General features: G+C 40.3%; 1 protein-coding gene and 1 pseudogene across 5 annotated transcripts in view; one reads left to right on the forward strand and one right to left on the reverse strand.

The window, feature by feature from the left end:
* The window catches only part of Mapk8 (mitogen-activated protein kinase 8), a 74,085-nt gene extending 48,617 nt beyond the window's left edge, over positions 1 to 25,468 (reverse strand). For 2 of the 5 annotated variants that reach the window (XM_021203479.2, XM_029541923.1), the window contains exon 1: positions 25,290 to 25,445. The gene's annotated coding sequence lies outside the window, so the exon portion shown is untranslated. Of the gene's footprint in view, positions 1 to 25,289 lie in introns of all 5 variants that reach the window. The other 3 variants (XM_021203482.2, XM_021203481.2, XM_021203480.1) reach the window with 2 other exon arrangements.
* On the forward strand, positions 10,396 to 11,181 carry LOC110325468 (annotated as a pseudogene).
* Positions 25,469 to 26,618: the final 1,150 nt, after the last annotated feature.

Below are 26,618 nucleotides of genomic sequence, written 5' to 3' on the forward strand. Positions count from 1 at the left end.
GGAACTGTTTAGTGGTTGGTAATAGGCATACAATATTGTATGTATGTTACTGATACATTTAATGTGTATTTTACAATTAAAATAGTTACAAATAAGGGAAAACTTGTCAAAAACTCATCACTGGAGAAAGATACAACACTCATATATTCCAGTTCCTCAAATGCTGCTTGAGGCTGGAGAGAACATTTCTACATTTAAAAAAAAAAAAAAAAAAAAGCCTTCTTTGGGGCTGAAGAGATGACTCAGCAGTTAAGAATACTGGCTGCTTTTCCAGAGGACCTGAGTTCAACTCCCAGCACCCACATGGAGGCTCACAATCATCTCAACTTCAGTTCCAGGACATCCAATGCCCTTGCTGGATTCCTTGACAAATGCATGAAGGTAGTGCACAGATGTTAAGTACAGAATCCATACATACAAAATAAATCTTAAAAACAAACAAGCAAACAAAATCCCTTTTTAATGCCTTCCTGGGTAAAAGCCAGTTTAAGTAACTGGGAAATTCTGTGCCTTCCTTTAGCTTATTTCCCTGGGAATTTTTTTTACTTGAAGTCTTAGCTGAGGTTTATTGTTTGAGTTGGTTTGGTTTTGTTGTGTTAAAGGGCTTTTTTTGAACAAGTAAAATCTAAAGGAAGTAAAATGTTTTGAGCATAGTTACATCCCTGAGGCAACTTTGGTGCATTCATACCATGAAAATCCTGCTCACAATAAAAACAAATGTGAAACATGCAACATTTTAGATAGATGTAAAGCCTTTATTTTTTTTTTTTAAATCTAGTCTTAAACAGAAAAAAATTATAAACCTACAGAAAAACAGACTAGCTCTTGCTGGGGACTAGGGGTCAAACTGTGAGAACAAAGAGGGAAGAGATATTTTATAGTTAAGATGTATATATAGATCTGAAATCCATTATGGAAAAAAGTGTAGAGAGTAGGAGGTTTAGTAACAGCTCATATTGTAGCCTAACAATATCCAAACTACTGTGCCAGCACTATCTGCTGAACAGGCCACCCTGACTCAAGTAACTTGTACGCAGTTCTGTCAAAACTCAAGTAGAGGCTTGGTTCACTGCACTCACCTGTAATCCCAGCTACTTGGGGAGCTGAGGCAGAAAGTTAGAAGTTAACCTGTAGAGCATAACAAGACCTCATCTCAAACCAAACCAAACCAACTGGCCTTGTGTAGGAGTTTCTAATGTGCTCTACTGACCTATATGGGTTAGTCTATCTGTCTACCAACACCACATTGTCCTGATTTGGTTAATACATGATGAAAAAGTAATAACCACTTGGAAACAACAGCAGATGGAAATTTTAAGCAGGAGTAGCTCTTTGGGAATAACAGTGAGTTATAAATAGTATTAAAACTTTAAACTCAAAAGTAACTCACAAAATTTGTATAGCTTTTAAATATTATGGAAAAAAACAAATGTTACCCTAAACTTTTTAAGCTCCATGTACCACATTTACATTCAAGATTTTTCCACGATGACCACCTATAATCTGATCCATGATGGCATATACCCATAATCCCAGAATTTGGGAGGCTGAAGTAGGAGGATTCTGAACTCAAGGCCAGCTTGTATTACACAGACTGAGATAAACAGCTGGACTCTGTCTCAAAACAAAACCCAAAATATGTCCAATCAAAATTGCCTCTGTGATCATACAAGTGACCCATAGTTAGAGTCAAATATTTATTCAGATACATTCTGTTTTTAACAACTATTTAATTCTCATTCCCTAAGTGCAGTTTGGCTAAAGAGACAGTTTAAGCACCCCAGAAATATTCATCAATCAAGGATTCCAGACTACTGCAAGCTCAAATCAAATACCTTAGGTTTAAAATTGGCAGACCTATTGCATGCATTCCTACATGCATTTATGCATGACACCCCTGTCTTATCTCCAACTCCTTTCACTTACCTAAAACTTTCCCCTTTAACTTAAACCCTGCTATCACAGTGAGTGATAGTCACATGTAAGACTGAACCCTCCAAAACTGAAATCTTTCAGTTCAGTTGACGTGATCATCAACAATAATCTTCCCATCTTCTATTCCTCACCATCTGTGACTATGGTTATCATCTGAATTGATTCACCTCTAGAAATAGTCAAGCATTCCTTGATGTCTTACACAGGGTTTTATTGCTGTGAAGGTATAACATGATTTCAAAACCAGTACCACACAAATGACTCTTACACATTACCAAGTCTGGCTGCCAGCACAAGGTACAACCTTGGTTATCTCTGGAACACAGCATCTTTGTGCTTTCAGAAAATACTTCCCAGAAGATTTCACCTCAGTGATGCTGGTCATTTCCTAATCACTGCTAATTTCTTAGCTCTAGCTAATCAGCATCAATTTTCCCAGTAGTACCTTCTATTCTTGTCTCTAAAGTCAGAGCCACATGGCTGAAAGTGACAAGTTCTGCTGCTTTATGGGGCTGGATCATGTGCCCCGCCCTGTTCTATTCCATCTTCACCAGTTTTCTGTTTTCAATTGTTTCCTTCAGTGCCTAAGCTTGGCCCTAGAACTTGATTAGTTCAAGGTAGACTTACCTTGAACTCAGAGATCTGTATATCTCTGTCTCCTGAGAGCTGGGATTAAAGGTATGCACTACAATTCCTGAACCTAAACTTTTTTTTTCCTGGTAAACAGCCTTTATTTGTTTAAATCCTATTTTCATAATACTATACCAAGTGCTAACCATAAGAAAATATTTTGGTTTTTTTTGTTTTTTTTTAACTTATTTTATTAGATATTTTCTTCATTTACACATTTCAAATGCTATCCCGAATGTCCCTTATACCCTCCCCCTACCCTGCTCCCCTACCAACCCACTCCTACTTCTTGACCCTTGAGCTCCCCTGTATGGGGCATATAAAGTTTGCAAGACCAAGGGGCATCTCTTCCCAACGATGGCTGAGTAGGTCATCTTCTGCTATATATGCAGCTAGAGACAAGAGCTCTGGGTTTACTGATTAGTTCATATTGTTGTTTCACCTATAGGGTTGCAGACCCCTTCAGTTCCTTGGGTAATTTCTTTAGCTCCTCCACTGGGGTCTCTGTGTTCTATCCTATAGATGACTGTGGGCATCCACTTCTATATTTGCCAGGCATTGGCATAGCCTCACAGAGATAGCTATATCAGTGTCCTTTCAGCAAGATCTTGCTGGCATAATTATAATAGCCAGAAGCTGGAAAGAACCCAGATGTCCCTCAACAGAGGAATGAATACAAAAAATGTGGTACATTTACACAATGGAGTACTACTCAGTTATTAAAAACAATGAATTTATGAAATTCTTAGGCAAATGGATGTATCTGGAGAATATCATCCTGAGTGAGGTAACCCAATCACAAAAGAACTCACTTGATATGCACTCACTGATAAGTGGATATTAGCCAAGAGTTCTACATCTTGATCTCCAGACAGCAGAAGGGGACTTTTCCCACAGGCAGACAGGAGGAGATATCTTCCATGTTGGATAGAGCCTAAGCACAGAAGACCTCAAAATGTACCTACACAGTGACACACTTCCTCCAACAAGGCCTTATCTCCTAATAGGGCTACTCCCTATGGTCAAGCACTGAAACACTTAAATCTCTGGGGGCCAAACCTATTCAAACCACCACACTGGACAATCACAATTTCTTTTCCTTGTAAATAGATCATTAATATGAATGTTATCTGACCATAGAGGGCCTTCAGTATCTTGAATCACTACATCCCCCCCACCTATCTTCTTTTATTATATTCTTTCTTAGTCAACTTAAATTTCATGTTTCATCTTATTTAAAGAAATTTTTACCAATATTCTGAACTCCTTAAATTCCAGATTTGCAAAAACACCAACTCTAAATAAATCCAGTTACTTTCCTGTCTATATCAAGTTCAAATAGACACTAGCATAGGAGGGCAGATGAATACAACTGTTACTTCATGATCAATCTTCATGAGTTCACAATACTGATCTTTTTCTGTTAAAATTACTTTCCATTCTCTGTAACACTCACATTTTCTCGTTTCTTCAAATTTTTCATTTCTTTTCTTTTCTTCTCTTCACAAGAGTAGTAAAACAGGCCTCACTATGGCTACTATCAAACTCATTTACTCTTTTGAAAGTGTGTGTGTGTGTACCTGCTTGTCTATATAAGCACTACATAAAGGCAGGTGACCTTGAAAGCCAGAAGGTATCATATTTCTGGAACTGGAGTTAGAGGTAGTTGTTGAGTTACCAAATAGAAGTGATGAGATCTGAAACTGGGTTCTATGGAAGTGCAGCAAGTGGTCATACCTCTCTAGTCCTTTCATTTATCTTCACAGATCCCAACTCTAAATTCTGTCACTATCAAACAGATCTCAATGAAGCTACCAATAAGTCATTTTCTTCAATACACATCTCATCCATTCTTTCAGAAATGCAAATATTGTCATCAACTGTATCATTAAACTATTCTCAGGCTGGAGAGATGGCTCAGCGTTAAGAGCACCGATTGCTCTTCCGAAGGTCCTGAGTTCAAATCCCAGCAACCACATGGTGGCTCACAACCACCCATAATGAGATCTGATGCCCTCTTCTGGTACATCTGTACTTATGTATAATAATAAATAAATTTTTGGGCCAGAGTGAACACGGACTGAGCAAGCAGGGTCTACTAGAGCGAGTGGGGTTGACCCAAGTGAGGAGAGGTCCTAAGAAAAAAAGTCAATTCACCAACAACCAGGTGAAGGCTCACAACTATATACAGCTACACTGTGTACTCAGATACATAAAATAAATAAATCTTAAAAAAAAAAAAAAAAAACCAAACTATTCTCTTGTGTGGCAGTCCAAAAATGTTCCCCATAAACAAATCACAGACCTCAATAACTGAAATTAGTTTTACTCACTTAAAATAATAGTTACAAAACAAACTAAATGAGATTGAAGTTAGACGCTGGCAAACACAAAGATTGGGGTTCCAACCATGTTGCTATGATGAAATACCATAGCCAAAAAGTAATTGTGAGAGGGAAGTGTTTCACTTCCACATCTAAACAGCCCCATAACCCCTAAAGAAATAGAAGCAGTCATTAAAAGTCTCCCAACCAAAAAAGGCTAGGACCAGATGGGTTTAGTGCAGAATTCTAGCAGACCTTCAAAGAATATCTAATAGTAATACTCTTCAAACTATTCCACAAAATAGAAACAGAAGGAACACTACCCAATTCATTCTACGAAGCCACAGTTATGCTGTATATTCTCCCTTGGAGATGGAAAGGTTTCTGTCTAATCAGGAACTTGTCACAATTTCCTTTCATGGAGGCCTTCATAAGAGATTTTTTTCTACTTTTATCATGTTTAATGTTCCAAATGGATTTTAAAAACTGGTTGATGTCATATTACTTTTAGCTTCAGAAGATATCGTGTATATTTAAGAGGCATTTAGCTATTATAAATTATTTTGATGACTTAAAAAATGTCAATACTGCTCTTTAAGCTTTCACCTTTCTTACTCTCTAGACCTTTTTCTCTCTCTCTCTTTCCTTCCCCCCCTCACTCCACGTGGCCATGGCTGGCCTCTTTCTACTTTCTCTCTTTCCCCCTGCTTTCTACAATAAAGCTCTAAAATCATAAAAAAATGTCAATACTGAGTTGTATATTTTAAAATAAATGTTATTAGTTTAATAAAAAAATAAAAATTAAGAAAAGAATTTATTCAGGAAGATAAATCAAAGAATTAGCACAGATTTCCTTCCCATCTAAAACTAAAGGAGTCAGAGATTAACTTTTTAAAAAAATCAACTTGGGATTGAAGAGATGGCTTGGTGTCTCAGTTAAGAGCCCTTGTAGCCTTCAGAGGATCTAGGTTTGGTTGTAAGCACACATCATACCCACAACCTGTAACTCCGGTGGCCCTCTTCTCAACTCTGCCCATATATGGTGCATATACAAATAAACAGGTCCATACATACAGACCAATCTTTTCCTAAAAAAAGAAGAAATGCATTTTTTAGATAACCTACAAGTCATATTCTTTTTCTTAACCAACAATGACTATTCCAAACAAATCAAGATCACATCATTTCCACCTGTATCCTGTTAACCTGTGGATGATAGATAAATGACACAGAGTAACTGCTAAATGTGTTAGCATCCTTCCATTTCCAAACTAGCCTGAAGGAAAACTGTATGAGGTCTTAGTAGTACAGCAGAGGAACCATAGACTCCATGGTGGCTTACAGGTGATTCCTCTAGACTCCTCTCAGGGACCTAGCAACAGCTTATACCATCAACTGCTGCTAAATGCAAGTAGTGCACCAGGTGTGGCATATAAAAGCACTGCTTGCCACCCAAGTTGCCCCCCTCCTTTTTTTCTCTCTGTCCCTCACCCTCTTTTTCTCCCACATGTTCCCAGACGCCCTGCCTCTCCCCCTTTTTGTCTTTCTCTGTCCCATGGCTGTGCTTCCCTCTGTTTGCCTCTGCCCCTTCTCCAGGTCTTCATTCCCCTCACCAAGTCTGTCACATGATGTGATTTCTCAGGTGGGCACCTTGCCATGGGCCCATCAGGTACCCCCACCTAGTGCTGCATTATGTTTTTATAACACTCTAGATCTGTGTTTTTTGTTTTTTGTTTTTTTACCAAAAAGGATCAGATACGTTTGGTTTTACTTTTCAATTAGAAGGGTGTGCTTCTTTTCTCCTATAACCCAGCCATAAATACTCTGACCATGGTCTCCATTCTTCAAGTCGGCCTCTGATATGACTGTAGTTGTCCTTGATTCACTTCATATAAGCTTCTGTTAATGAAGTTTCCACAGTTGAGAGTTCATGACACTATTCTGTGGTATCCAATGATTACTGTGCTTCCTAGAGTTAGCCTTCTGGCTCAATAGTGGAGGCATTTCCACCAATGAGCAAGTCATTTATGTTAACCTCTGTCCACTGATCATCTAGCTCTCCTCTTCCAAGCACAGTCTGTCCACTATCTTCTCGATCTTGTACATGTCAGAGAACATCTTGATTATATGACAAGGTCCCAGCAGAAAACCACAGCAGCTGGAGAAAATAACTACAGGGCTAGTTTTGTAGCTGGGTGAACACAGGGAATGCAGCACATTTAGTAGGGAACAAAGAAAACTGGGTAGTAAATCATAGTTCTGACAACAAATGTAGTTTAATTATAGTGAAACCAAATCAGAAGTGTTTTATTCACTTTATTCACTCTGCTCTGACACAGTTTCCTACGACCTTCCAGTCCTCAGACCACACTATGACAACTATAACTATGGCAACATTTAAATAGGCCTTATTGAAGCAGTATTTTCCAAATGATTAATACTTGATGTTTTAAACTCAAACAGGCAAAAGGCTCACTTAAAATACAGCACAGATCACTGGGTGGTGGTGGCAGTTGCCTTTAACCCTAGCACTCAGGAGGCAGAGGCAGGCTAGTCTCTGTGAATTTGAGGCCAGCCAGGTCTACAGAGTGAGTTCCAAGACAGTCAGGGCTATACATAAAAACTCTGTCAAAGACAAAAACAAGCAAGCAAACAAGCACAGATCACAAAATTTTAATATAGACTATAAAAATATTACATGATTTTAGATTCCACATTGGAATTAATTTGTTAAATTTTGGCATAATATAAGAATTACAGATCACCTGTATTGTGATATGGGAAGTTTATATAAGCACTTCTTTCCACTATCTGCTAAAGTACAAGCCATCCCAAAAAAGCATTTGTGAGTCACTTTTTCACAAAACATGATTTTTATAAGAGCTACTGACACAAAAACTATTATTTATTTAGGTCTATGTGGGGTGTGTTCATACTAGTGAGACAGTCTCCAGCTTTATGCACCTCAAGCTTTAGAGAACTCAGGATCCTCATACTTCTGCCTCTCAAGTGCTAGAGTAACAAACTTGTGACTTGAAATAGGGCATATAAAAGATATTTTCTTGATAATGAATAAAGAGAATATAACCCTTTAAAGCACATAGCAGCATTCACTGACCATGACAGCATTCAAACTTTCAAGTGTACATTAAAATTTCAGAAAACATATATCTATTCCATGAGTGATCCAAAGATTTTGTTGGTGTATTAGTTATGGAATGTCTCTATATATTAAGGGAATTTATTGTAATGACTAACCCAACAATGGGCAGCTGTGAACAGGAAGTCTAAGAATCTGGTAGTTGCTCAGTCCCACGAGGCTAGTTGTTTCAGCTGGTCTTCTATGTAAGCTGAAATCCTAAAGAAGCAGGTTCCAACAGATGTGCTGGCAAGTAAGTGCAAGCAGGTGAAGAACAGTGAGTCTTCCTTCTTCCACTGTCCTTCTGTAGGCTTCCAGCAGAAAGTATGGCCCAGAATAAAGGTGTGCACCACCACACATGGATTTCGAACATGCTCTGTACCAAGCTGGCCTTGAACTCAGAGATCGGTTTGCCTCCATCTTCTGGGATTAAAGATGTGTACTACCTTACCTAGGCCTAAACTTTCATGGCCACTATGCCTCAAGATCTGGATCACAGGTGTGCCCTCCATTTCTGGATTGTAGTTCATTCCAGATGTAGTCAAGCTGACAACCAGGAATAGCCATCACAGCTGGTTTCATATAATGCAGCAGTTTTCAAAACCCTTGCTGTTGCCAGACATGATGGGGCATGTCTTTAATTCCAATATTCAAGAGGCAGAGGCAGGTGGGTGTCTGAGTTTAAGGCCAGTCTGGTTTACAATGTGAATTCCAGGTTAACTAGGACTACATAGTGATACAAAGTCTTAAAACAACAACAAAACAAACAGCAAAATCTTTTCTTTTCTTTCTTTCATCTTTTCAAAAGCAGTGCGTCATAAGTGAGTGACCATATGGTGTCCTAGCAACTTTAGGAGGGCAGGGTTAGGGCAGAAATAAGCCAGGAAAGAAGATGTAAGAGCACCATATCAACAAACTCGGAATTTTAAATTCTGACCCAAAATGTAATACCATATAAAACATGTTTTTCTCTATTAAAATAAAAATTCTCCAATTCTAGCAGTAACTATATACAAAAATACCAGCCACTGACACAGTCATTAGTGTTTTAGTCTTATTTAACCTATATTATGCAAAATACTTTAAAATTTATGCTCTAACTAGGTTTAATATACTTTTTTAAAGCCTCAATCTTCAAAGAAATGGCATTAATCATGAAAATGTCTATTTCTTGGCCAAAGAACTGTAGCAAAGAACACCATTTCAAAGGAATACACAAACGGCTCTACATACTTCCAATTAAGAACCTCAAAATTTTTGCCTAAATAAGTGGCTCTTGCAATATCAAAACAGGGCACTATGGTAACAGGAGTAATACCTATTATACTGTAATCAACAGGAGGAGAAGGAAGAACATGATGCAGAATCACAGGCCTCACTGTAGTGAGAATTTTGGTTTCTTTAAAAACACAGAAATGTTATATGATTATGTTTTTGTTTTAATCCCAGATGTAGGATATGATAGGGCTGCTTCAGACTGTCCACACAGCTGACTATGATTTGTCTCATGCTCTAGCAGTTGTGTGTTTTTGTCAGCTGAAGATAGGTTACATTTGGAATTCTGGGGACTCTTAAAAGGGTATAAAGATGCCAGAGTCCTGAGAGCAGCCCCAGAGGCTGCTGCTCATCCTGCTGCCCCTGCCCGCTAGATTGCTGATTGCAGATATCCTGATGACAAAGACTGGACTTTCCCCAAGGACACCCCTAATCAGCAGGAAGTAGTCTAATGATATTGACACCTCCTTTCCCCTCTAACCTTTCTTCTCAACCTGGTGTTAGGGGGTTGGAAGGGATGGGGTGATGTAGGGAAGCAGGAGAAATAACCCAATAAAGTAGCCAAATGTCCAGTTACAGCTCATGATGCATCAGATTATAGTCTTGTTACTGATCTCATCCTGCCTTAATTTCCCCTTCTATGAAATTAAGGTGGCAAGAAACAGGAGTATTAGCACAAAAAACTGTTAGAAAGAATATATAAACAACTATTTGTCAAGTATTTTGTGTACTTGTTTTTTTCTAAATTAAAAATCCAATTGCTTTTAAAAGTGGCAAATTATAGATGCCAAAACACCAAACAAGCTAACCCAGAATATTACAAAGTGAATTATTAAACTTTTTTTAAAAGGCATTCAACTGTCTCTTCATCTAACATGAGATAACCTCTCAACTACAAATCACTAACTTGCCTAAACCAAGCAGGAAAATACTGGTTTTGAAATGAGTAACAGTCTCAGTCACTCCTTCATAAACTGCCCAAATCCCATCCCAACAAGCAAACCAGTTCAAAGTTTAAAGGAAAAAAAAAAAAAAAAAAAAAAAGGACAACCATGTAAAAATAAGTCTGGCTCTCTCCACCAGCCGAGCAAGATGCCCAAAGGAAAGAAGGCCAAGGGGAGGAAGGTGGCCCCAGCCCCCACTGTCGTCAAGAAACAGGAGGTCAAAAAGGTGGTCAATATTTTGTTTGAGAAAAGGCCCAAGAACTTCGGCATTGGGCAAGACATCCAGCCCATGCTTCGTCAAATGGCCCTGTTACATCAGGCTGCAACAGCAAAGAGCCATCCTCTATAAGCGGCTCAAAGTACTTCCTGCCATTAACCAGTTCACCCAAGCCCTAGACAGGCAAACAGCTACTCAGCTGCTTAAGCTTGCCCACAAGTATAGGCCAGAGACAAAGCAAGAGAAGAAGCAAAGGCTACTGGCCCGTGCTGAGAAGAAAGCTGCTGGCAAAGGCAATGTCCCAACTAAGAGACCACCTGTCCTCCGAGCAGGAGTCAATACAGTCATCACCTTGGTGGAGAACAAGAAGGCTCAGCTGGTGGTGATTGCCCATGACGTAGACCCCATTGAGCTGGTGGTTTTCCTGCCTGCCCTGTGTCAAAAGATGGCCTGCCCTACTGCATCATCAAGGGAAAGGCCAGGCTGGGGTGCCTGGTTCACAGGAAGACATGCACCACTGTTGCCTTCACACAGGTTAACTCGAAAGACAAGGGTGCTCTGGCTAAGCTGGTGGAAGCTATTAGGACCAATAATAATGACAGATATGACGAGATCTGGCACCACTGGGAAGGCAATGTCTTGGGTCCTAAGTCTGTGGCTTGCATTGCCAAGCTGGAAAAGGCAAAGGCTAAAGAACTCGCCACTAAACTGGGTTAAATGTACACTAAGTTTTCTGTACATAAATATAATTACAAAATTAAAAAAAAATAAAAAGAAGTCTGAAAACAACTTCCTAAAGAAAGAGAGTTAGGTTAGAGTTCAGGTTAGGGCAAGGTAAATACAAGTGAAACACTCTGCCAGCAAGCAAGGAAGCACTCAGTGAACAGTCACATCTCTGCACCAAGTCAACACAGAAGCTACCATTTACCAAACATGGAACGTTATACATAAAAATTTATAATATCACCTAAAGCAAGTACCACAAGAAAACCAGGAGAGAAATAGATGAAACAAAAACCAGGGAAATACATGAGACCAACAAAACCCAAAAGCTTATCTGAAAATATAAGTAAAATAGATACTTTACTAGGCCAAGGAACAAGTAGAAAGGAGTAGTTTGGGATGAAGAAGCAACAGCTGGGCCTTGAGTTGTAAGCCTATAATTGCAGCCACTAAGGAGGCTGAGGCAGGAGAACCACAACTTCAAGGCCTGCAAGAGCTACACAGTGAGTTCAAAGCCAGATGGTTCACTTAGGAAGAGTCTGTCTCAAGATTTAAAAAGAATGCTGGGAGCTGGGCAGTTGTGGCACACACCTTTAATCCCAGCACTTGGGAGGCAGAGGGAGGCGAATTTCTGAGTTCAAGGCCAGCCTGGTCTACAGAGTGAGTTCCAGGACAGCCAGGGCTACACAGAGAAACCCTGTGGAGAGGAGAGGGAGAGGGGGAGAGGGGGAGAGGGGGAGGGGGAGAGGAGAGCTGGGGGTGTAGACTGCCTGCCTAGCATGTGTGAGGACCTGGTTTGATTCCAGGAAGAAATGGAAGTAGGGGTGGTGGAGTGAGGAGGAAGCAGAGACAAGAGGGAAGAAGGGAGAACAATGAAACAAGCTACTAATATAAAAATGAGAGATGGGTCATCATTACTGTCTCAGATGATACTGGAAGTATGATGAAGGGACAAGTGTGATGGCATCCATCGTAACCCAATACTCAGGATGCTAAGGCAGGAGAATAATGAGTTTGAGGCCAGAGTGTGCTAAGGTGTGGGTTGCAAGGCAGCCTGGATTACTATTAAGACCTGATCCCCACCCCCCTTTAAAAGAATGACAAAGGAATGCTATGAATTACTGTGAATCTCTGACCTAGTAACTTGAGATAAAATGAATCAATTCTGTGAAGAACCCACCAAAGTTCTTTTCACAAACATAACCTAAACAGAAGCATATACACGAAAGAAAAAGAACCAGTCACCTTAATAGAGCTATGTCTATTAAAGAAAGTGTACCAGCAGTTAGTACCTTCTTTAGCAGAAAGTACAAGGCCCCAGTGATCTCACTAGTGAATTTTGGTAAGCACTTAAGAAAAAGAATGTTTTCTTTCTCTCTTTTCATTTTATTCAAGCTTTGCAGTAAGACCGGTTCACAAAGAGAATTAAAAATTTAAAAGTCACTTATGAGGGAGATGAAATGTTAACTGGTATTCCCTGTAAGATTCTTTCAACTTGTTTGTATATATAAATATTCTAAAGAAGTTGGGAGTCATTTAAGAGGTTCAGTTAATAAGGGATCAAAACTGAAAGGAAAGCAATCAATCAACCAATCAGTAGTATCAGAATGTATGGACAAGTGCAACAAAGAAACACTGCTCTTAAACCAGCTCTTAGGACACATACACCATATTATTTCTGAGAGAAGAGCCACAAAGTAAGGTAACCAAGAAACAATTTCCATCTTCCAAAGGTTTTATAAAAGATTGCTGAGATAAATCAATGAAAACAGAACACTTGTGTTAGGTCAGACTCCAAGAGTAAAGAAAACATAAAGCAAAGCAGTTTTTCTAGAAGCCAGGGCCTAGCTCTAAAACATCTCAGTCTCTAACAAGGTTAGGACAAACAGCAGGGTTATATAGTGAGGCCCTATCTCCCCTCTGAAAACAAAAAATAAACAACAGCAATAACAACAACAACAACAAAATCCACTGCCAGAGAGTCTCATAGCACTAGAACTAATACAACTGTCTCCCATCATGAGAACGGATCCATCACATCTCACATGCCTGCTTCGCCAGTTCTAGTTTACTTCTTGAATTCACTCTGTAATGGTGCTCTATAAATCCTTTATTTTACCCATTTCTTTATCCCTTGCCCAAAATTCCTAATTTGTAACAAGCACACTTACATACTACATCTATGGTATTTCCCTGCCTTCCTTTGTGCTCTATAATGTTAAGCAAATTGCTCATGAAACATGTATATAGTGGGTTGGTCTGGTGCTACTATATATTTAAATGCTAAACTCTGTATCCCAAGATCTGGATGCTCCAAGATGAAGAGGTCTTTATGTATACCAGCTTTCATTGTGTAAACCTTGCCCTCCAAGTTCTCCCTGAATGGTTAATCAAGATGCCTACAGCCTGGGCTGGGCGGGAGAGAGGGGAAGGAGCAAAATTTCTAGTTGTGATTATCTGAATACAGGAAGCAGCACTTGTTGGAGGAAGTATGTCACTGTGAGGGTAGGCTTTGGAGGTCTCCTCCTATGCTCAGGCTCCACCCAGTGCAGAAGAGAGCTTCCTCCTAATTGCCTGCAGATGCCAGTCTCTCTGGTTGCCTTCGAATCAATGCAGAACACCCAGCTCCTTCTCTAGCATCACGTCTGCCTGCATAATGCCATGCTTCCTGCTGCTGATGATAATGGACCAAACCTCTAAAATTGTAAGCCAGCCCCAATTAAACATTTGCCTTTATAAGAGTTGCCTTGGCCCCCCAGTTGAGGGATGGGGTCACCCACCCATCTCAAAATGTTTGACCCAGAATTGTTCCTGTCAAAGGAAATGCAAGGACAACAATGAAGCAGAGACTGAAGGAAAGGCCATCCAGAGACTGCCCCAACTTGGGATCCATCCCATGCATAGGCACCAAACCCCAACAATATTGCTGATGCCATGTTGTTCTTAGAAACATAAGCCTGGTATGGCTGTCCTGAGAGGTTCTACCAGCAGAACAGATGCAGATACTTACAGCCAACCATTGGACTGAACTCGGGGAGTCCTATAGAAGAGTTAGGGAAAGGACTATAGGAGCTGAAGGGGATTGCAAACCCATAGGAAGAACAGCAGTATCAATTAACTGGACCCCTCAGAGATCCCAGAAACTAAGCCATCAATCAATGAGCACACATGGGCTGGTTCCATGGTCTCTGCTATATATATGTTGCAGAGGACTGCCTTGTCTGGCCTCAGTGGAAGGGGATGTGCTTGGTCCTGTGGAGGCTTGATCCCCAGAGAAGAGGGATGCTAGAGGGGTGAGGTAGGAGTGGATGGATGGGTTGAGGAGCACCATCTTAGAGGCGAAGGGGAGGATGGAGGAGGTGAGGGATTCGTGGAGGGGGGATGGGGAAGGGAGACAACATTTGAAATGTAAATAAATAAAATAACCAATTAAAAAAAAGAGTTGCCTTGGTCATGGTCTCTTCATAGTAATGGAAACCCTAAGTAAGACACTGAGCTTGGGGTCTCAGGCAGAGACCACAAAGAGAGGAAGAAGAAGGAAAAGCCACCATGGGGTAGGCAGATCATGAGTGCATGGCCATTAGGGCCAGCCTGTTAAGAGTAGGAATGCCTAGGTGGAACATGGCAAGTATTATCTTGGAGTAATTGACAGGAAATACATAAAATAGCATAGAGGGTTGATGGTATCAGTCCAGCTCTAAGCTTTAAGGCTTATTATAAATATAAAGATTTTGTCTTTAATTTGGGAACTAATGATCTAAGGTTGGGTAGAAACCTCAAATAATATTTACACCAACAATAGTATACATCTTTATTCCCATCATGGCTAGCTGACTGCACATATCCAGGCTAACCCTTCTACGCATGCACACACAATGCATATCACAATTCAGGGCTTTGTACTTGCTAGGCAAGCTTCTAACACTGAGTTATACTCCAAGCCCCACTCTCTTTAATCTAGTATCTTCCTGATTCCAAAAATTTATAACTCTCTTTCCCATCTCAGTACCCAACATCCAGGATCATCCTGGACATTATTAATGCCAGTAACTGGTATCCTAGTGCAATGACTCTCAACCTTCCTAATACTGTTCTTTAATTTAATTAAGCCCTTTAACACAGTTCTTCATGTTGTGGTGACCCCCAACCATAAAATTATTTCACTGCTACTTTGTAACTATAATTTTGCTACTGTTAGGAGTCATAAGTAAATATTTGATATGCAACCCCCAAAGGGGTGGAGACCCACATGTTGAGAACCACTGCACTAGTGAAATCGTCCCCAAGTACTAACAGAAAATTTCAGCATCTCTATGCTATGAAGTCTGCTATGCACATGTTGACTTAACCTCCTCATCCATGTCAGAGTCCATGATTCTCTGTTACTACTCTCAGCACACCTTTTTTAAAAAGCCTATTTCCTTGTTTCTTCTTTTGTACTAAGCTGGTGTGATAATCAAATTTGGGGTTATCCTTGCTATGTTGTTATACCAAGATATTCAACTGAACACAAATCTAGGAGTTATTAAGGAGATATTTTATAAATGTTAATATCTATTATCAGAAGACTTTAAGCACAAGAAATTGTACCTGATAATGTGGGCAGGCCTCCAACTGTTTGAAGATGAAATTCTGCCTCAAGAGTACATAAAACAGAGATTCTCAACCTGTGGGTTATGACCCCTTTAGAGGATTAAACTACTCTTCCACAGGGGTCACCCAAGACCATCTGAAAACACAGATATTTACTTTACAATTAACAACAGTAGCAAAATTGGTTATAAAGTAACAATGAAAATAATGTTATGATTTGAGGTCACCACAACATTAGGAACTGTATTAAAGGGTCACAGCATTAGGAAGGTTGAAAAACACTGGTTTTTCTTCTCCTACCTACTTACGCCAAAGACTGCAAACCTGCCAACCCTCACACTATGAAATTCTTGGAAATCTTATGTATCTACCCACCTGTCTACACTTCCTACTGTTTTATTTAAAAGATTTATTTAGCTGAGTGTGGTGGTGCTAGCCTTCAAAAATAGCACCCAGGAAGGAGGCACAGGCAAGAGGATGGTTCCAGGCCAGCCAGAGTCATATAGTACAAATCCAGTCACAAAATATTAATTAATTAATAAATATTAATTAGATTTACTTATTATCTGTATCAATGTTTTGTCTACATATAGGTGTACCATGTGTATACTTCAAGGCAGGTCTTCTGAACTGAAGTTACAGACAGGTGTGAGCCACTTGTGAGTCCTGTTAATATAATCTGGGTACTCCGCAAGAGCAGCAAGTGTTATTAACCACTGAGCCATTTCTTCTACTGATTTCAACTCCCATAAGAACTGTGTTAAACATGGCAAAAACCTGACCCTGAATAAATCTCAATGCCTTACTTGTATATCTTTATAATCAGTTAAATAATGTGGTATTTGGGGGTTAGAGGAGGTCACAAACTAGACTGATAGATTTAGATAGATTTAAATTCAAAATTTCAAACCTTAAATGAACCAGTGCTTCAAACTCCCTACACTTCCAATCTCTTCTGCTTGCCTGAATGCCCTACTTCTCTGAAAAAACAAATGCCACAGAGATCAGAGTCAGAAATATTCACCTTCCAAACACCAAGATTCCTTGGAAAAGCACAAACTGATTTGCCTATCCTATGGAAAACACTAATCCTATGACAACCAAATATGTTCTTCCCTAAACATTCCCATTTTCACCCACTTTTTGGACTCCACATTTTCATTTTTTAAAGGTTGTCTATATCCACACACCAAAAAGCAAAACAGCAACAAAACTCCACCATTTAATCAACTTGAATTTAGATTCTTGTTTAAATAAACTGTTCATCAACATCACCAACAACCTCCCAGTAATCTATAAATGTATTCTCATCTGCAAAATCGGCTAGCATGCCTCAGGTCATCATGGGATGCTTAAGCAATGTAAAAACACTAGAATAGTACTTGGAAACATGGTAAGCTGCATTAGTATTAACTATTTACACCATCAGAATACTCTAGAATCCCATTTTCCCTGAGTTCTCATTTTTTTTCTAGCTTACTCAGCATCAGTAGTAAATTACTTCAGGGTCTTTGGGGTGGGGAGCGGGTGTCAAGATTTAATCTCTCTATGTAACAAGCCCTGGCTGTATTGGCTGTCAGATTTAGTCTCTCTATGTGACAAGCCCTGTCTGTATTGGCTGTCCTGACTTTGTATACCTGGTTGACCTTCAACTCACAGAGACATGCCTGCCTCTTCTTCCCAAATGCTGAAATTAAAAGTGTTTGCTACCATGCTCAGCAACAATTAGGGCCAGGGACTGGTGGGATGGTCAGCAAACAAAGAAATGCAGTCAGGTAAGATGAGCCCCCCAGGTCATGAGAGAGGAAGAGCTGGCTCCACCCTCTGCTGGGCAAAGCAGGGAAGCTAGCCACAGTGACTCAGAGGAGTGCTGACCAATTAGGTTTCCATGTAGGCCCAGATCCAGGGCTCTGAGTTGACCCATTCTAATATCTACCTCATCTCTGAACTCTGAGTGAAGGGGCCAGTCCTGCAGATCCAAAGCTGCAGTATCTCCATGACACAGGACAACAACAGGATATCTAAGAGGAGTCCCAGAGAGGATCCAGTATTAATAGAGTACTAGAAGCCAGGGGCCTCAAACCAGACCAAAGACTCACTGCAATGAACATATGCAAATGAAGATGTGTGGACAGAAGGGGCACACAGTGTGACACACAGTGTTATATGGCAGCTTCCACAGCAAAAAGGTTTTGTTTTGTTTTGTTGTTGTTTTATTTTTAGTTTTTGTTTTCTTTTGGGGGGAGGTTGCAGGGTGGATATGAAGGGACAGGATGAGTGGGACTGTGAAATTCACAAAGAATTAATAAAACATTTTTAAAAAGTTTAAAAAGAAAGAAAAAGGAAAACAGCAGAAAATTTTAAACAAAAAATAGGAAAAAGGAAAAAAAAAAAAAAAAACTAGGGCTGGAGATAGCTTAGCAGTTAGCTAAGAGCACTTACTGCTCTCCCAGAGACCCTTCAGGTTCCCAGCACTCACATGGTGGCTCACAACTGATTTTAACTCTTATATATGTTTCTATAACTCTTTCCATATGGAAAAAAATAAATAAATTTTGCAAACCTAAGAAAATGAACAACAAATCAAGGATAAAGTCAGTTCCTAAGAAAGAAAATACAAATAGCCCTTCCATGATTCTTAATCTCACTCCTAAGGGCAATGGAGAAAAAAAGCAGTTATTCTTACCCAATCCTGGACCAATGGAAACTGGACAACTTCAGTTACAAGTATCAAAATTACATGTGCACAAACACTCTGAGCCTTCAGTTTTACCTCTATTTATCCTATTATACTCTTTTTACATAATATCGAGTGGTGTGTGCACAAGATAATCTACTTGGTCAAAAGCAACCTAACTGCATATCAGAAAGAGCAAGTACCTTTAAAAGCTCTCCTTCCTTTTTTAAAGACAGGGTCTCAAGATGTAGCCCTAGAATTCACTGTGTAGACTAGGCTGACTTCAAACTCAGATCATCGGAATTAAAGCATGTGCCAACACATCTGGGCAAATGGCACACCATCATGATGAAATAAATGCATGTATCAAAATCATAACCTCCACAATGACAGTGTTTGGAGATGCAACCATTGGGAAGTACTAATGTTAGATGAGCTCATAGGGTGAAATAAATAATGTCCCTAGAAAAGGAAAAGACTGAAGCACTCTCTGTCCATGTGAGAATACAGGGAGAAAAAAAGAGGGCCCTAACCTAGGAAACCAACTGGTCATTGTGAGAAACATATTTCTGTTGTTTAATCTGCCCTATGTAAGGCATTTTATTATAGGAGGCCAACAGAGAACAATGGAATATCACAAAACTACCTAAAATGTTATTTACACAGTGGTATGAAATAAAGCTCTATTGGGGGAAAAAATCTGCAAAGAACAGCAAATCTACAACACTTAGGTACAAAGGGAAGAAGGACAGTGGGTATTCAGTATGGTCCCCTTTGGGAAAGACCAAAAATCCATGAAAATAAAGGTGAAATGTTTCTTAAAAATAAGTGTGCCCTCTATGGTAGCAAGAACTGGCAAGAGACTCTGTTTCTTTACTCGTGCCAATTATTGTAGTATCTATACTTATTAGTGTTTGATTACATGCAGGTATGTTCAACCTGTGGCCTATGAGCTTGCACTTAGCTGAGGTCAATGAGGTGGCTTAACACCAAACAGTAAGCCTTCTTAAAACTCAAGAGGAGGAGGAGGTGCTGCTGCTGCTGCTGCTGCTGCTGCTGCTGCTGCTGCTGCTGCTGAAGTTGTTTTTTGGAGCCCTATACTTGACAAGGTCTTGTCACTGTCAAAAGGTTGGATACACCTCCTATCAGGATTTGCACAAAATGGTAGATACACTTATCATCTTCCTAAAATTCATTTTACAGAAGAAGCCCTAATTCTGAAATATAGCCAGACTAAAGTTTCGAATAAGAGAGGTCTACATTCACTTGTACTTGAATCACCTATCTTTGGAAGGATCCACAGGAACAGTTTCCTAGTGGGTAGCTGGCACAGTGAGAAGGTCAACTGTGTCACTTTTTAAGTCTTTGAAATGCTAATTAAAGTTGGTGTACCTCTCTGTCAGAATTAAATGAAATGTAAATAAATTCTCAGTATAACAAAGCCTTACTGCTTTGAGTTTGCTTTGACTACAAAGTGACCCTTTCTCTAGTCTTTGTAGCAATAGTGTTTTCCCTATCTCTATCACCTTCAGTTGACTCAAACAACTTCTGAGCCAGAGACCCATCCTCTTAAGAGTTCAGGAATAGGGAGTTCCTACCTCACTAACAGACTTCAGAAAATTTGAAGTCTTCACTGCTTTAAAGCTCCCTACCAAGCAAGGCAGGTATACGGAGCTGTCCTTAGCAACGTGGTGACTGACAGGCTGAGTCCTCTGCACATTAGAAAGCTGCTCGGTACTGGAGAAATACTTATTTCTTAAAAGTGCTATGAGCACAGATCAAGCTTTACTTCATAGCCTCAATACAAGTTGGAGGACTGCAGTATCAGCAATGTCTTCTCTACCATCTGCTGTTCATACTTTTCATTACTCTTTTGAAACAACTTCAGTGAGGTTTGCCTTTTGTGATTTTGATTCTTCTGTACACTTTCAACTACAACCAAATTTAGGAAAGATACTTTGCTTTCTGCTCTTTACAAAGCAAGCAATATTTTTTAAAGGTAGGCTAAGCCATGTTAAGGTTGGGACATTTCCAAATATCTCATAGGCAAAAGAAATTTCCTAATGAAATGGCCAACATATTTGCTTCTGCTTGCTTGCTTGCATGCTGTCTTTATTCCCTGAGAAGTTAGACTCAGACTATAAAATAGAGATTGACTTTACTTCAGTACGTGTCAGGCTTCCAAACCACCTACTACCTAAAGTGGCCTAAAATGGTTCTCAGTGAATCTGTCTTAGTGTCTTAGTGTCTTCATAGTTGCTATCCCCAAGAAGGAACAAGAAATGCCATATACCATTTATTATATCCCCAGAAACTGCAGAGAACACTAATAACTCCAAGGAATTGCTGTAGTTACCAGATCTCTAATAAATTTGCATTCTTCAAGTCAAAGGCCTCAATAAGATTAAACATAAAAGATGAAACAGCGTTCCATTTTCTTCAATTGTGTTACATGATTAGAATTATTCTCAGCTCCAACATTCCTACTTTGCAGATATTTGCCAAAATAAACCTAAGAAAGCATAGGGAATACTGTGTTGTGAGAAATGGCTTTTAAAAGGGGGGGGGGTAGGCTGTGGGGTGGAGTGGTGGCATTATACCAGACATCATTATTTGTTTTTGGATTGTTTCCAAAGTTTAAATCAGAGAAGATTACCAGTCCAAATGTTAACACAAATAATCCCAGTCAACTCAGATTAGTTGAGATTTTCATACTTTAACAAATCCACCAGAGATGCAGACATAAACAACTGGCATATCCTGAAGAATCTGAATATGTACTGTGCATCAAAATGATTAAAAATTCATTTGACATTTTTAAGTCATTTAAAGCGGAAAAAAATTTTTTTCCTGAAAACTCTATAAAGCTTCCTGAATGTTTATCTACCACCAAGAACCACAGCAGTCCCATGTACTGCCTAAGTAAGCTGCAGGACACTATAAGAGTATGGTATTGTCTTCTCATGTAAAGGCTAGTAAGGCTGGCTTAGACATGCTGTATAACTAGCTATCTCACAAAATTAGTTACATGTGGAATATGGAGTGGGACTCAGAGATGATCCTAAAGACATGCTAGCCATCTCCTATGTTTTGGTTCCTAAACTTTTTTTTTTTTTAAATTGGCAAATTTTAACCAAATCTGAATTCTATAAGATGTAACAGGAGATGTAGGTTATTTGTTTTATTTGTGATATAACTTACATCATACAGAAAATGGCACAAATTTTCTCAAAGCCTCACGCCCCTTACACACACACACACCCCTAGTGTTCAGAGATTTGCAGCAGGCTTTGGTAGGGTGAGGCTTTTCCTATCCTTTAAAGGAGCATAATTCACTTGTAACCATGCCTTAAACCCATAAGCTTCTTGGGATAATGAATTCCCCATTTTCCCATCTTCCACAGTCTTGGAAGAGTATTTCATCAGAAGGCATGGTGCTGTGAAGCAAATAGAATTTGCCACTCCAAAAAAAAAAAAAAAAAAAAAATCTAGCTTTTATCAAAAACTGTTGCATAAGTCTGATACTAGAGACAAATTAACAATTTTCTCTGATTCTTACTTCTCTTGCCTGAAGTTTTCCAGTCACTCAACAACTCCAACGAAGAGCTTGCAGAGCAGAGGCCACACTTCTAATGACAAACTACAGGGAAACAGAGGTTCCAGGACTGTCTTAGGCACGCCTACTGCTCTGAATGACAGGATGACTCATGTCAGTACTCCTGTCACCTGTTAGTGAACTCTGAATCCTGAACCAGAGCTGCATTAGGGTAGAAATGCACAGCTCCTGGATGGTCAGGCTGTGATCAGGACTAAGACAACAAGCATCACAATTCAAAGAGCAAGTGATTCATGTGTAAAGCTCCAGGGTTATGACTTCCTTGTCCTACATCAGTCAGAAATCCATACCACTGACTTGACCAGTCTTCTAGAGAACTGACTCCTAAGTCAGACATACTTCTACACTTGAGGTAAAGCATCTCAAGTATGGAGATGACTCAAATTTGTCAAGTGACAGGCAAAACAAAACAACAAGAAGCTGGCTCCTATTCAGCAACCCCTGATACCACTAGGATGGTTTACAGCTAGTTATTAACAACAAATTACTGTTAAACTGCCATCTAGTATCTTCTCCAGCCTATTTCCATAATACTGGTTATAGAGAAAATAATTATGATCCTAACTGTATTCATTTTGATACAATTTATTCTTTAGTTTGGGGCCCAGAACAGTCTCAAACTCATCTTGCCTTAGACTCCCAAATCCTGGGATTACAGCATGCACCACCATTTGTGCCTCAATTTACTCTTACACTAATCCCTTTCCAGCTAACTTCTCTCAGGATTGCAAGGAGCAGGAAGTATATAGTTTCCTAGTCTGTCATGCTGATAAAACTCATTAAGGTAACATATTCTCTTCCTTTCAAACACCAGATTATTTTTAAAAGGGGTGGGGGTTCTTTGTGCACAACAATGACCCAAAATAGTATAGTAGTGATGAATGCATAATTAATAAACCACTAAAAAGTATACTCTAGAAGGGCAACTCTTTTATGTGAATTAAATACCAACAACAACAACAACAACAACAACAACAACAAAGCTGTTTAAACAATAGAATTTAGAAAACAACCTAATTGAATCTATACAGAGTCTGAATCACTCAAATAATTTCTTAATTCTGGAGTCCCTTCCAGAACCCAATATATTTAACTAGATAAAGCAATAAAAGTTTGCTGCCTCAAGACCTGTATCTCATAGTAACAAGACTTTTCCTTTTTCTTATTTTTTTTTTCATTCCTATCTTACCAGTAAATAAGTTCATCTGAACTACTTTCATACTGAAAAGAAATAGTTTTCAAATAGTGGAAATGCACCAAAACTTGAGTTTTAAACCCATACGCTTTGTGAGCTGGATAAGTACAAGTTAAAACTTAACCTTTCTAGTAAGTGCCTCTAAAAAAATTAATCAACTCTGAACTACTAGAAATACTTGTAAAATACATTTACATAGACTGCTGACTTTTCAACTTAAATCATTGAAACCCTTGTGAAATAATAGTCACAAAAGGATAAATGCGGCTCACAGGGTAAGGTTCCTAGAAGCCTGGGAACCCAAGTTCCATGTCCACACCCCACAGAAAGGTGGAAGAAGAGAACGAAGCCCACACAGTTGCTCTTAGGCTTCCAAATGCACACAGCGGCATGTATGACCCCACCCCACAAAACCATCATGCAGGCACACCCACAACCATAATTTTTTTAAGGAAGATAAATGCAATCATGCTAGATTTCTAATGAATCATCACTGTTGTGTCTGGGTGTATTCATACACGACTAGAGAAAGCTCTTACCTAAAATACTAGAAGTGGACAAAGTTCTCAACTTTGATAACAAAGTACCAAGCAAATCCCCTTTATCTACAAGACACTGTAAATGTTTCATTTGGAGAGTTTGGAGCATCTCTGACTTTTAAGTATGGCTGCTCAACTTTTTATATATGCATATACACATAAGCCACAATCCTCTATTTTATTTACATAGGAAAAAAATATCCTAGAAGTGAAAAAGTGATTCCAAACCCTCTGGTGGTCTTTAACAGGTAGTTTCCTCTATTAATTTATGATCTAGCAAACTGAGAGTGATATGTGACACTTCTGAAACTTCGTGGAGAATTTAAGGCTTTATTTTAAATTTTTGTCTATAAAAGTCTTTTAATCAACCCAATGAGTATGACTTCCATGCTTGGTAATGGAGAAATGATGCAAGATAGGCCTCTAAGTACCATTTTGATTACTTGCTTTCGACAGACACAGCAGTAAACCTTCCAAGTTTAACAGCCTCAATAAGAGAACTGAAGTAACCATTACCAATGATAAGAAAATTGACAAGGGGGGTAGGTAGGATTTAATAATAAAGATGGTATATTTAAGCCAAACCTAGATATTCTTCCTAACACTATCCTTGGAAGTTCCAGTCAAATGAGCCAAATACCTTACTTAACATACATCCCTTATATAATCGTCTCATTTAAAGGCACATCTATTCTGTTCCATAGTACCCTAATTCTTAAGGGTCTTTCTCTTGGCCTTCACACCTTCTCCATCTGGATACAGAACTAACAGTTGCCAAATGAATGAATGAAATAAACATATGTTCTAACTGACCAGGTCCTTAGTGGATGCTGATCTCAAAACACAATAGACCGACAGACCAGAATTCTACTGAAAAGATCACTTAATTTCAGAAGTAAAAATAGCAACTACCGGACACTGTGCAGTCAACATGATATTAAATTCCGGGTGGGATGGGAAACTTTCGGGAATAACAATGTAATGCGTTCCTTACGGTACTTTACAATGGACTTGGTTCTACCTTGTCTGGACTAGGAACCCAAGCGCAAGACAAAGAGACAGCGGCAGGGGAAAGTCAAAAGGTCAGCGGCAGGCGCCCCTCTCAAGGCGCGGCCCGCAGGCCGGCGCGCTCGCGGCCACCCGGCTCTTCTCGGCGTCGCCGCACGCACGTCCGCACAAAGAAACCGCCCACAGTCAAAACACGCTCCCCGTGGGTGCGGGAGACCCATGCACGGTCGCGTCGGCCCGACCTCCGCGGGAGCACCTCCGAACTTGCCGCCCACCCGCTCCATTCCCCGCCGCGCGACGTGGAAGCCGGCCGGAGCGGGGAAGCCAGGTCGCCCGGAGTGGACCACGCCCCCCGCTGCCCCCGCCGCCCGCGCTATTGTTCCCGCGCCGCCCCCGCCCCGCGCGCGTTCCCGGGAGGGGGTCACGGCCGGGGAACAGCGGCGGCTGCCGGAGCCGCGGCGCCCGCGCACTCACCCGGCAGTGCAGCCAACGGCGACCTGGAAGCCCGTAGCGGAGAGCGGCGCCGTCCTGCGGTGGCCGCGGCCGCTACTCAATCCTGCTCGCGGCTCCGCGTTTCGGCCGCAACGTCCGGCCTCGGCCGCTCCGCTGACTAACAGAGACGCGGGCCGTCAACGCGCACGCCCGCCCACGTCATCGCGCAGGGCCCCGCCTCCGCGCCGGCGAGCGGCCTAGGGGCGGGCCAGCCCCGGGGGCCCGGATTACGGGGGCGTGGCCCCGAGACTCGGGGCGTGGCTACACTAGGGGCGGGTTGTAGTTGCGGAGGTTTTTCCCCAGAGGGCGGGGCCGCGAGCAGCGTCTGGATAGCCGCGTGTGAGGGGCGTGGCCGGGAGCAGCAAGGGGCGGGTCTGCGATGGCACGTGGCGGCGCGTGGCTGCTAAACACCAGTCATAGTTTAAGCCTGCAGAGTTGCTATCCTCGCGGGGAGGAAGGGTTAGTGTTTGAAGGTCAGGCACGCGTGCCAGAGCACACACCTGAACCACAGGGAGTCCTGGTTTGACATATACTCTTCCAGGGCATATCACCCACCAAGGAGTAAGTAAATGTTCTCCAGCTCCCTAGAAGTTACCTCCTTTTTTCCCCCAAACCCTCCTGCTCCAGATTCTTTGCATTACCTATTTACCTGCAAGTCCTTGAGGCTCCCGTAAATATTAACTATTCACGGATAAACTGACGAGCCACGACAATGGATGGAAAGGTATTTAAATCACTATCATTCATGAAGCAGAATATATTTAGCACTTTAAAGAGTTCAAAGGCATTCTCGCCAACAACGGAGAATAACATCACTAAGAGAAAGAAGCAACACACACATATAGAATGATTCTACGTTTATATAAGATATATTACATGCACAGTTTATTAAACTTGGAAAAAGTATGACAATTGTTTTAACAGTGGGAAATAAAGGGCAGTCTCTCGTACATCTGTGTAGTATACTGTGATTTCCAAAATATATAGATATGTATTGAGTAAATTCAGGTAGACCATGTTCCCATTACATGTTGAGATGCTCTTTATCCAGGGATGCTAGCATGAAGCAAATGTGAACACTCATTCATTTATTCTCCCCCCATTTTATCTCTCAGCAATTTTTTATTTTCATTTTTTATTTCTCCAGTAAATATTTTATTGCTTGCCTGTTCTCTTAAAGGCAGTGTAATACCACTAGCAATAAGTAGAATTTATAGAGAATTCTTGTGGTATCAAAATAATAACTATACACAAAATAAAATCAACACTAAAGTGCAAATTATAAGGACACATCAGAAAGGATACTATGAT

Source organism: Mus pahari, chromosome 8 (genome assembly GCF_900095145.1).
Source record: "Mus pahari chromosome 8, PAHARI_EIJ_v1.1, whole genome shotgun sequence".
Lineage (NCBI taxonomy): Eukaryota > Metazoa > Chordata > Mammalia > Rodentia > Muridae > Mus > Mus pahari.